Below are 12669 nucleotides of genomic sequence, written 5' to 3' on the forward strand. Positions count from 1 at the left end.
ATCTGAGAAGGCAACATATTGTATTATCAAAACTATATGGCATTCTAGAAAAGGCAGAACTATGGAGACAGGGAAAAGATCAGCCTTTGCCAGGGACCAGGGGTGGGGGTTGGTGTTTGGGGAGGGAGCGGGACATGAATAGGGGGAGCACAGGGGACTTTCAGGGCTGTGAAAATCACCTCTGATACTATAATGGTGGGTACATGTCGTGATGCCTTTGTCAAAAGCCGCAGGATGAATAATGAGAAGAGTGAACTCTAATGTCAACTATGGACTTTGAGGATGATGACATATCACTGTAGGTTCTTTGATGATCACAGATGCACCACCTTGGTGAGGGGCATTGGGGGGGTGTCCATAGCGGGGAGGCTGTGGGGTGGGGGAGGGGAGAACAGGGATCTGTAGGAACTCTCTGTATTTTCTACTTAATTTTGCTCTGACCCTAACATTGCTCTAAAAAAATCAAGTCTACTTTAAACAACACACTAACTGGGGAAAAGAGGCAATATACCATTTTCTATCACTTTTTTAGAAGAATGTGTCCCTATTCAGGGATCCTTCCTCCTTCTCTTACCAAGAGACCAAGCCAAGTATGACATGCTGCAGGGCATATGGGCGGGGCAGGAACTGGGCTCCCACCAGAGCCACTGGGAAGCAGCCGTGGCTGAAGGACCCGGTGTGGGGAGCCAGCGATGGAGGAGGACGCAGAGTCCTGCGACTGCGTGTCCTGGGATCGGCTGGAACGGAAGTCTGCTGAGTGCACTCTGACCTGGACACTCTGGCCTTCCTGGAGGAAGGGGTCAAGAGCAGTAGGCACACATGGTAGTGCCAGTGACACCAGTCATATCTTCTAGATGTGCCCAGTCCGTGTGTTCCCGAATATGCAGACACACTGACTCCATCTCTAGCTTTGCTTCTGCCACTCCCAGGGTTCTGAATGCCTGGCATAAGGGATTGCACTGGGCTGCACATACCGGAGCCCAGGATGTCTCCACCATCTGCAGCAGAGCCCTCAGGCCTTTCATCAAACAACCCAATGTAGCCTCCAGGCACTGGATGGTGAGGTGAGGATCAACTGGGCACAATCCCAGAGGACCCAGGCAGCTGCTGACTGGCCAGCGGCTGACACCTAAGGGAACAGTCCCAAATGGTACCTCTGAAACATCCTCCGGGTTACAGCAGCCCTGTCCCAGCACATAAGACATGGCTGGATTTCAGCCCCAAGAATTCCCTGGGTTAGGTATCCTTGTGCAGTGAGCAACCTATACCCTGGTATATTGTGTTTTGTTTTGTTTTTTAAAGATTTTATTTATTTATTTGACACACAGAGAGAGCAATCACAAGTAGACAGAGACGCAGGCAGAGAGAGAGGGGGAAGTAGGCTCCCTGCCGAGCAGAGAGCCCGATGCGGGACTCGATCCCAGCACCCTGGGATCATGACCTGAGCTGAAGGCAGAGGCTTAACCCGCTGAGCCACACAGGCGCTCAGTATAGTGTGGTTTTATGCGCATGTACACATAGGGTCCCAGAAAATTGAGTGTCTCTCAGGGATCCAGGAGACTCAGGAGACCCAGGCTGAATCCCAGCTGTGCCTTATTCACCATCTGAGGCCCAGGATGCCTACCTCCCAGGGCTGTTTCCTCACCTATAAAATGAGAGGTTCCCTCCTGCTCTAACAATCTAAGACATATGGGAAATTAAGAACACATTTCCCTTTCTTTCCCTAGATTGCCCCCCTTTCCCCTCTTGAACTTGACCGGGTCCTTCCAGACCAGGCTAAAACTGAAAATCAATTTTAATTATAAAAATCCGTTTACTGTACCAATAAATCATCATGGCCCCGGCTCGGTTGTGGGGAGAAGGTTACACCTGGAGTAGGGCTAATAAGTCACTCTCTGCCTCTGCCTCACTGCACCAAGGCAGCCCCTCTGTTCTAATATTCATCTCTGTCGTTAGGCTGTGGATTATTAATGATGCCTTGGGTCGATGCACGAGAGCCGAGATGCTCCTGAAACATGTTGGGCTGGTCGTAACTTGATTTCCAGCTGCCCCCTTGTCGGGAGACCATGATGAGCCTTCCCCCCTCTTCCCAATGGTGGCGGAAGGCTGCATCATGGGGAGTGGGACTCTCCTCTGAAGTGACTCCTTGTTGGGGGTTCTGAGAGAGCCACTGGTGCAAATGGGGAGAGACAGCACAGCCATATATATATATATATATGTATCAGGTTCCCAGGGCCATGAGTCTTTTAAATTAATTAACTAATCAATTACTGTTGCAGTTAGGGTTATTCCTGATGTGCTGCAAGGAAGGGGAGCCATGCGCTTTCAGGTGGCCATCGGGAGGGCAAGGAGGAGACCCCATCCTGGTATGAGCTCAATGACATGCCTAGAGAGAAAGAGAAAAGGTACTGGGTGGAAGGATCTGGGGGCTGCTGGGCCCTAGGGGTCGTTGTGATCCACGAACCCCTGGCTGAAGTCAAGGGTTCGAGTCCACGCATTTCTATGTGGTGCTGCAGCCTGAGGCTTGGACAGAGTGTGCAGGGCAGGTAACAAGTAGCGCTTGGCTCTTGGAAACAACTCCCTTCAGTGGAGGGACCAAAGTTTCTTCCTTCACGGGGCGGGCGGGGGGGGGGGGGTGCTGCTTGTTGAAAGCCCTCAGGGCTTCCAGTTAAGCCCTTTAGGCACTGCTGAAAATGAGATGAGAGAGAGAGAGGCTGCTCTTCTCCCCTGTATAACTGGGGCTCTCCGGTCTTCCCTCCCACAAATCTAGTTGGCAGAGATGGAAGCAGGGAGGCTGGTGTGAAAGGGAAGCTGGCGGGGCTGACCCACCACCAGTAGGGCGGGGACCACAAGTGGCTTCTATGATCTGTTCCAGTCATGTAAATTCACCGCCAGCCTGGCACGGGGTTACCAACAAGAGGGCACGGGCGGCATTTTGAACTGGCTAAGCCAGCAGCCATATAGCACGTGGTCTGTGGGCAGGCTGGTCAACTCTGCCTGTTACTTACTAGAAGTGTGCCTTTGGGCAAGTTCCTTAGTATCTCTGAGTCTGTGTCTCCACTGTAAACTGGGGACAGTAATCCCTGCCTTGGTTGTTGTGAGAGCATGCCACACAGTAGGTCTATTTGGGAATACTTTATGACTCATCCGCATCCCTCCCTGAAGACAGAAAAGACATAACACAACCTACCCAATTGGCCATTTGCTTGCATTGATTTTGTGGGAGGGACAATGAAAAGTGACCCACCAAAGGAGAATGGAGAATTGTTTACAGAGTCAAAGCAGAGGCTTCGGATTTCAAGTCAAAAGGCCGGGCTTTGAGATGTACCGTGCCACTTACCATCAGCTGTGTGACTTCTGAGAAGCCATTTGACCTTTATCACCTGTTATGTAGGGTAATGATGACTCTAAGAGCTGCTGGGCAGGTTCAATGTGATGTCCTGTGGGAAGGACGTGGGAGATGGCAGGTGCTAAACAGATCCATGACATCATTTCATTTGCTACCACTGTCCCATTAGCAAAGATAATTTAGAGCTCGCCTGTATCAGGCTTTCCAGGGAGCATAAATGATAGTAACTATTAACTTCTCGATTCAATTCTTTTGCTACCTTCCATTAAGGCACCAGAAGAGAAATCATTTTTCTTTTTTCATCCACTCATCATTTCAGATATCCTGCTATACTGAGATACAACACCGAGGAAGCAAACACACTATAAAAAAGAAAGAACAAAAGAGAAAGAAGAAGAAAAAGCAGCTAAGCCCAGGCATGGATCCCCATGCTGAAGAATTGGTTTAATTAAATTGAAAGCTCTGGTGCTTGTGGTAATTGTTATTAAGGAATCTAGATCCCATCAGAGCCCTCTCCCCTGGAGTTTGCTTCCTCTGCTTTCTCGGCATTGGGTACGGAAATTGCTTCTCTCCTTCGGCAGATGCAGCCACAGACCCAGAGATTACGGTGGGGTGACTCTCTAGTGTGGGGTTTGGGTGCAGCAGCAAAAAAACCCCAACAAAAACAACAAGAAACACCTTGATCCCAGCCTGACCTTGAATTTCCCTGACTTGGAGCTCATTCATTCCTTCTGCAAAAGGACAACATATGCCTTCTCTCAGGGCTGGTTACCAGGGACACATAACATAGGCGATGGTTTCTTTTGGAGCCCCTCTACTGTTTCTCTGCACACAAGGAGGATGGTTTCTAACATTGCCCACACCACTGGGTTCCGGATGCCCCTGAGCCACTGCCATCTGCTTCTTGGGCACCAGTTGGCTGTTAAAAATACCTAGTCTGTCTCTTTTTGATGCTACTAAAGCAACTACATTCCAGAAGTAGATGTAGCAGCAAACTTTTTATCATGCATACAACAACAGATGTAAAAGGCAACAAGTGGAGACAACAGGAGGTAGTTTAGATAGTGGAAAAAGTCCTGGAGGGACTTGGGATTGACTCCCAACTATACTAAGTATTAGGTTCATAAATTTGGGAAGTCCTGGGTGTTAACTCTGAATTGTGCCTTAGCCAGAGTTGAGTCCTACCTGATTCAGCCTGGCTTGACTCTCCAGGATTCAAAATCATCCTAAAGCTTCTGGATCAAAATAGATGAGTTGATTTCATATACTTACAATAATATTTTGGCTATCAATTATCAAGCATTTATTGGGTCTCTATCCCAGGCTATATACTGTGCTATCATAAGTCAAGTCAGGCAAGGGGTCATCTTAAAAGTCAAAGAGAAGCCTTTGAAGCATTTTCATTCTTGGATGTTCAACAGGCACCAGGAATTAAACAATTAAGAACTGAGTAGCACTATGCAGGGTGCTATCTAGAAAGGATCAGATAGCAGAAAAAGAGCAATAGGCCAGGATCAGGGTGGTTTTCAGTCCCGGACAAAGAAGTACCAAGAATAGGGCAGATGAGATCAATGCTGTCCTCCCTAGATACTATGGATCTCTGACTCTCAACCAAGAGATCTTGTATAGCTGAGCAAGGGTACTCAGGCGCTAGCAAATTGAACTGTGGCCTGGATGCTCCTCCAAGAGGAGGACAGGGCATAGCTACAAGTGTGTGCTGTGACTCTGCCGGTCCTTCATATCCCAGGCAACCATCAAGAGGCCGGTGGCCAGAGCAGAATGGAGGCCCCAAGGACTTGGGAAACCCACAGACCATATGTTCACACCAGTGAGAGTGAACAGCAGGGTAAAGGGAAAAAGCACAGAAGTCCTCTCTATAGCATGGAAGGGACGAGGTGAAAATTGGACAAATTCATTAGAAGAAAAGGAGGTCTTGAAGAGTTCAAAGTCAAGAACAACTTGACTTAATATCAGTGTGGACCTCAGCAGACCTCAAATTCTCAGAGAAATTCTTTATTGCTGAAGTACTAGGCTGAAACTCAAACTAAATCCAGCTCAAGGGAAAGAGAGAAGGTTTAGGGTGAGTATGTCTATGTGTGTGGGGAGGAGAGGGAGGGGTTGAACTTTTAAATTCCATCACAGCCAATTATCACAACTGTGTCCATTTTTCTAGCCTGCCAGCCAGAGTCAAAGACTGTGTACATTTGAAAATTTCCAACCTTTGAAAACATTACTGTGAAGTTGAAAGTTCCTGGTGTCTTCTGATTAAACATTGTGCTAGGTAATGACTGTTTTACTTCTTATTCTTTTTCACCCCCTTCAAATTACTGATTGTTGTCTGACATTAGGGCCCCATTTGCTCTTATTAAATTAACAAGCCTACAAAACTCTTAATGGATTGAAACTCATCAAATGTTTGGAAATGAACGGCAGTCTTAGGATTCTTTCCCTTTTAATGTGTCTCTGTGTGAAACGTCTCACTTTCCCTTATACTTGCTTAGGCTCAGACAGCCACGTACAGGGACTCAGGTTTTGATTCTTGGCCCACCAGAGGCATCAGTCTACACAGATGCAGAAAGCTGAGTGTTTGGGTGGTTCTTCCAACTGGCAATGTGCTGTTCCACATAACCCTTGGCTTTGTGGCTGCACCAGATGATTTCTACTTTTCTTCCAAGGATGCCTTAGGAATTTTGATGCATTTGAAAAGACATTACTAGGGTGTAGTCTGCAGTCATCAGACAGACTTATTCCCCCTTTTAGGGCAGCCTGACTGGTCTGCAAAGTGGTTCAACTTTCTCTGTGACCAGTTGTGGGCTAATGAGATGGATATCCTGGAACCTGTCATCCCATCTTCTCTGGACATTTCTCCTTTACTGATGACATCCTCTTCTAGGAGTAGACCATTTTCACAGGTTCTAGTTGAGATCCTCAGCTTTGCAAAGGGTGGGAATTCTTGAAACCATCACAGAGCTTGGGGTCCAATGAATAGCAAAACCACCCAAGTAAGAAGCATCCAGAGAAAGAGAAAACTATACTGGCTCTTGCCCTACAAGCCAGAAAAAAAAAAAAAAAAAAAAAAAAAGAGATGATGGGGCAATGTTCCTCAAATTTCAGTCATCAGTTGGCCTTGGGAGGTGGGCTTGCTACATGAACATTTAGGTCCACGTGTGTCTGTAGGAGGAGCCAGGTAAAAATTAAAGGATCATGAATATAGCCAAAAGGACATACTTTCCTCCCTAGCCTGCAACCACTTCCTAGCTTTAGACAACCACATAGGCACAAAGCCAAGTGTCCCTAGACACATGTGAATGGAGCAAAGGGTGTGCCTGCTCACTGAGCCTTCGCCCTGGGAGCGACTCTGCTCTTGACTCCCTGTGTCTCCCAGCTGTTCACGAGCCTAGACGCACATACCTAAAATGATCCTAGTGGAGGCTTTCCAGACTGGTCCACCTGCTGTTAGGACTACTTCACATAGTTAGGAACCATCTGGCAGTCCTTAGGAACATCACAAGTTACTTTATGCTGTTGTTCCATGATCAGATCTACTCAGTATTTAGAGCTCTGCCATTGGCTTGTATTAGGATGTAGGGATTTCAAATCTCCAGTCTGTGGGATGGGGAAAAATGTCTCCTCTATGTACTTGAAAACCAATATACACATTGTAGAACAAATAACACCTCAACCTAAAGGAGGTTGCTGCAAACCTCCACTATAATCAGGCAAAGGAAAGAACATATAGGGTTTCTTCCCATGTCTGAAAGCTGAATCCTGGTTACCTTATCCCCGCCTACTGCTCAGTGGCATGACTCTGGCCATCAATAGTTAACTCCACCTGACTCTAGAGCATAGACTACCACCCAGAACAAGGAGCTGGGCTATGGAGGATCCTGCCAGGACCAGCATTGATTGGCTTACTTGATTAGTTGGTTAATTGAATATCACTGCTTTCTAATATAATTAAAACAAGATAAATACTGGGGCTTCATCGTGTAAGCAAGGGCCATTAGTGATCATGGTGCACACCCTGATTAAACATGCAGTCAACTGGGAGCATAATTTATGAACTTGCAAGCCTCTAGTGCCACTCCATGGTTTGTAGGGCCTTGAGATATGATGTGGTTGGCATGGAATTCCCTAAACGGTTGTGGTTTCCCTGGTCTCTTGGGAAGGGAATTTATTACACAGGGAAATATGCAGGATGATCTCTCTTTCCAGGGAGGGTTACTCCATGCTTGCCACAAAGCTCCTTTTGAAGTGTCAGAGAAGGATAACCAAAACAACGAGCAAGGGACCATCATAACTGTTTAACCCTTTGCCTCACTTCCCTCAATCCTAAATACAATACTGTCCTTATATAACTCACTCTCTGTTATTCTTTCTTTTGTCCAATCTTTTATCATCAAGCTCATCATGAGCTTGAAACTTTGTTTGGATTACTGCTATGATCATTAAATGCTTACTAAATACTTATGAAGAATTACTGTAAGCAAAGCAAGTGTGACTAGAGGGAAGGACACAGGAATTATTTACTTGGGAGCCAAGGGCTACACACCCCTTCTGCTGCTAAGAGGAGTAGCTAAAAGCTCAGGCTTTTGCCTCATATGCACAGGGGTACCCATGGCATAGTTCACCCCCATTGGACGTGTCAGACAGTGGGTCCCTCAGGAGGAGGCAGGTTGCCAGACTTGGTGGAGCACAGGTATTAGCCTTCTTCACTTGGATGTTGTCTGTTGCTTTCTTGGTCAGCTGAGGCATGTTTCTGGCACAATAACTGCTGGCCCAATTGGTAAATGTGTGATATGGGTAGAGAAGTGCCATGTCTGCATTCTTGATGGCCCCAGTGATATCTAAGCTGTCCCTTCTTACAGCAAGAAGTAGTAGCTCTGCATTGAGTACTGGTGGGGGTCTTGGTGACATGCAGTTGGTATAGGATTTGGCATATCTCCAAGGAAGGTGCTATATAAATACACAGTATTATTATTTTATTAGCTTATGTTCTTAATTTTTGGAATGTGTCCAGATGTGCTGACTGGTGAACAAACAATAGAGATGGGAAAGGAGTGGAAAGACTCTGCTGCTAATGCCTAGAGCAGAATGGAATGCCACGTCAACTCTGCCTCAGAACTGGGCAGTGTTCTGATGACAGGTTAGATGTGTCTGGAAAAGCCAGCAAGATCTGAGGTGCAGATACAGTTCTGATGTAGAAATAACAAAAAGCTAACCCAGTGATGTGACTCTGATACCTGTTTCTGCCCCCCCAAGGACATTTTTCTGTCAACTGTTGCCCTTCCAAAAAACATGTCCCCTTAATGATTTTATTTTAATTTTTTTTTTTTTTTCTGAGAGATTGGCTTTATCTTGGTGTCCTGTTCCCTGAGATGCTGCCAGGTTTGGATGAACAGGGACACACTGCTGGGATGTCTGATATTTCTATTACTAGAAAGAAAAGAAAGGAATGAGGCAAATAGGGGAACCTGCAGAGGGTAGCAGGAGCTGTTCTTAGCACATTATGGAAAGTCAGTGCTGAGGCCCACACCTTTAATGGGAATGACAAAGAAACGTGCTTGAGGGGTTGACAGGAATAATCGAGAATACCAGCATGTTCAGAAATCCATTCTGTTCATCCTTAGGTTTTCTAAGAGCTGAACTCATCTTCCTAAATGCTTACTTGGAGAGAAAAACCATGTGTAAAGAGATATGTATATGCAGAGAAATGAGGACATATCTCTACCTACAGCTTTGTTATTATCTTGCCATAAAATAAATGTTTATTAATTTCCATACCATGTATGGAGGGAGCTGCCACATGTGAATTGCTTTCATCAGTAATTTCTGTGCTTGTGACTCCTTCAGTTATATATACCAGGGGGAGGGTTTCCAAATAAGAACTGGAAAAGAAGGACAGATTCACAGATGATAGGTAAAAAACATCTAGAAATTATAGACTGATTGAGGTCAGCAAGAACCAAGTTTTTCAATATATCCCCTGGGGGCTAGAGCCAGACTTTCTCCCCATGGCTCCAAAATTACTTGGCAGTTTCATTAGGGTAAAAGGCAGTGTAGCCTCATGAGTGCAGAGAGTGAAAGTTGTCACTTAAAATTTAGATGGACTTAACAACCAAACACTTAGAAAGAATGGCATTTTGATGGTCTGTTCCTGATTATCAAAGAAGTTGCTCAAATTTGTAGGATAGAAGAATGAAAGCAAGGAGGGTTTTAATTGCATTATTTGGCTGTGAATATGTCTATACCTATATAAAAATTCAGGAAATCAGTACTGTTAAGAAAACCTGACATCCAGGCACAATCATTTAGGATGTGGGGGGAGCTGTCCTCACGTTCTGGTGCTGAAACATTGAACTTCTGATCTTATCATTTGAAATGTTCCATGATACGAATTAACACTTCCTCCCCCCACCCCCCGGTTCTGGGTAGAGTTGCAGCTCAACAATACATAACCAATGTAAAGCGAAAAGAGTACTTGTCTCATAGCTAGAGGGTGGAATTTTATGCAAGATAATGGGAGACTATTCTTTGAACCTTTCTTTTCAATATGATAAAAATGAATAGTGCACATTTGTATCGGCTTCTTCTTTCCTTGATAGGCACACAGAAACTGAGATTCCCAGTCCCCCTGCAGTTAAGTGAGACCAGGTGACAAATTCTGGCCAGGGAGGATGTGGTAAGAGTGATAGGTATGACCGTTGTGCCAAAGCATTTAAGATGTATAACCATTTAGCTCTCCCTTTCCTCCATAGCAACAATGATATAGACCATGTCTGATATAGCAGAGGCAAGATGGAATCAGCCTCTATCCCTGAGTTCTCATTTGGGGAAGCATCTTCCCTAGAGAACTGCTGAACTGACAGTTAACGTTGAATGAATGAGAAATAAAATGTTACGTGTTAAGTCTTTGAAATTTTGAAGCTTATCCTATTCTACTCTATCCTATCTTAACTGATACACTCGGTTACTCATTTTGGAGTCTTAAAACCAAGACTATCACGATAAAACCTCCATGCTGCATCAAATGAATATATAGGGAAGAGGAAAATTTTTTCACCTGGGGAAAAAGAGATACATATCTCACAATGTCCCCCACAACGATGACTTGGATGTTGGTTTATTTGGGAAAGCTATGAAAGAAATGTTTCCAAAGGCTTATGTTTCTATTTGGCATAGAATTATATTTCTGAATTTCCTTTTAAAATGGTGAAGGAATCTGTGTTGAATTTCTGATGATCACAATTCTACCATGCAGGAAGAAGCCGAGTTAAGATCAACATCACTGCCATGGAATGATGGATGTAACCATCAAGCAGAGGTCAAAGAGGATGAGAACTGAAGAGAGACCATGGGATTTGGTGAAGAGGCAGTCACAGGCTACCTTTTTAAGAGAGTAGTTTCATTGGAGAAACCATATTGCAGAGGGTTGAGGAAAGACTTAGACGTAAAAAAATCAAAGTAGGAAATCTAATGCAGAAACTTGAAGTATTGCTGGTGAAGGAAAGAAACAGGCTATAGTTAAAAAGAGAAAAACAAAACTTGAGTTTGACTGAAGGTAGGGGTGCAAGAACAGAAGACAGGAAGAAATAAAAGATAAAAAAAATGTAGACGGAAAATCCTCCGTATATTCGAAGAAGGTAGGATTCAGAGCACAGGTGAGAGATAACTTTTTATGAAGAGAGGGAACATATGAGGGTTTGGGAAGGTTTTCCTTCTGTATTTCTTATTTCCTTGTCTGAGCCCATGGCATCATCATACAATTAATTTCTACTGACTGAGAACTCCAGGAATCATCTTGAACTCCTTCACCTCCTATACACTCCCCTACATACTGTTATCACAAAGCTGTTTAACCTCGTTAGTATCCCTTAAACCTCTACCTTTGTGAAGCTTTAAATTCGGTTGGAGGCCTTCTAATCACAGTTTTAACCCTTGCCAGCTGGGTGACTTCAGGTAAATTACACACCTCTCAATTTCTCATCTGTAAAATGGAAATAAAAATAACGACTTTGTAGCTCTGCTGTGAAGATTAAATTAAATAAGTACCTGACACAGTGATAGTAAAAACTTCTTACTTGGTTCTCCCTCGTGCTAAGGAAAAAAAAAAAAATATATATATATATATATATATATATATATATATATATATATATATATATATACATATATTTTTCCCATTTTTAAAAATTTGTTCACTATTTTGCCACCAGAATGATCTGTTTGACATTCAAGTCTCTTATGGTCTTGCCCCTGCTTAAATCATGTCAATGAATCTATTGTTTATGGACTAAAATCCAGCCCTTCCCCCTTTTTAATTATGATCTCATCCCTGTACAATTCTACAGCTTTCACTAATCCCCCACCTCAATTTATGTTCCAATGACATTAAATTCCTCATAGCTTTCCAAATTATTATGATTCAAGTTTTCTTTGACTTTGCAATGTTGTCCCTTCTGCCTGGAATGTCCTTTTCCTCTCTTGTTCCCTCAGGAAACTCTTATTTATCTTTGAAACTCTGCTCATGTGTGGCCTTCTTCCAGTCCTTCTTCATCAATCACTTCTCTGTGTTACCTCTCTATAATCTAATCAATTCTGTTGTCACACTTAACTTATTGTATTGCATTTATGTATTTACATGCCAACTTTTAATATTACAGGAACTCCTTGAAGGAAGGGATTCATTTTATTTAATTCTATAACTTTCTTGCCTAGGACGGAACCTCATACTGGGTAGGTACTTACTAAATGGTTGAATAAATGAAGGAATTTGCCTACCTGGACTGATAATAATCAAGTTTTACTACAGATAGAAGTGGATCAGTTCATCCCCATATAATCTACATCTTCATGGAGCAGACATCATCTGTTCTAAGTGATGTCTATGTTTCTGTAATTACTGAAAGGAGCAGTATTGGAACCTCAAGTTAGTGGAAAATACGATACACTAAACTCATACCTGAGATTCTTTACTTCATGCCTTGTTGTTTTTGAACGCACGCGTACACACGCGCACGCACACACACACATCACCTGTCACTTTGTCGCCGGAATCATAACACCATAGGCTATTTCAGCATTGAGAATTGTATGCAGCTTGGCTGAGTGAACTCAAATGTTTAATTTTAAATTTTTCCTCCTACCTGAGGTCTTGATTCTTGTATATACAGAAAGCTATATTGATGGGTAACAGAATCTATACTTAGTTTTCCACTGGGGTCCTTTCATGTGACATGGTAATGCAGGTTTCGAGGCAAAAAGGAAAGGGAGGGCAGATGACTCCTGTCATCAGTGAAGATGAATGACTATGGCTCTGA

General features: G+C 43.9%; 1 protein-coding gene across 2 annotated transcripts in view; it reads right to left on the bottom strand.

Annotated features, from left to right (window-relative positions):
- Window positions 1-12669, bottom strand: part of PLXNA4 (plexin A4) — a 424221-nt gene that overhangs the window by 122097 nt on the left and 289455 nt on the right. The gene's annotated exons all lie outside the window — the stretch shown is intronic.

Source organism: Mustela lutreola, chromosome 4 (genome assembly GCF_030435805.1).
Source record: "Mustela lutreola isolate mMusLut2 chromosome 4, mMusLut2.pri, whole genome shotgun sequence".
Classification (NCBI taxonomy): domain Eukaryota; kingdom Metazoa; phylum Chordata; class Mammalia; order Carnivora; family Mustelidae; genus Mustela; species Mustela lutreola.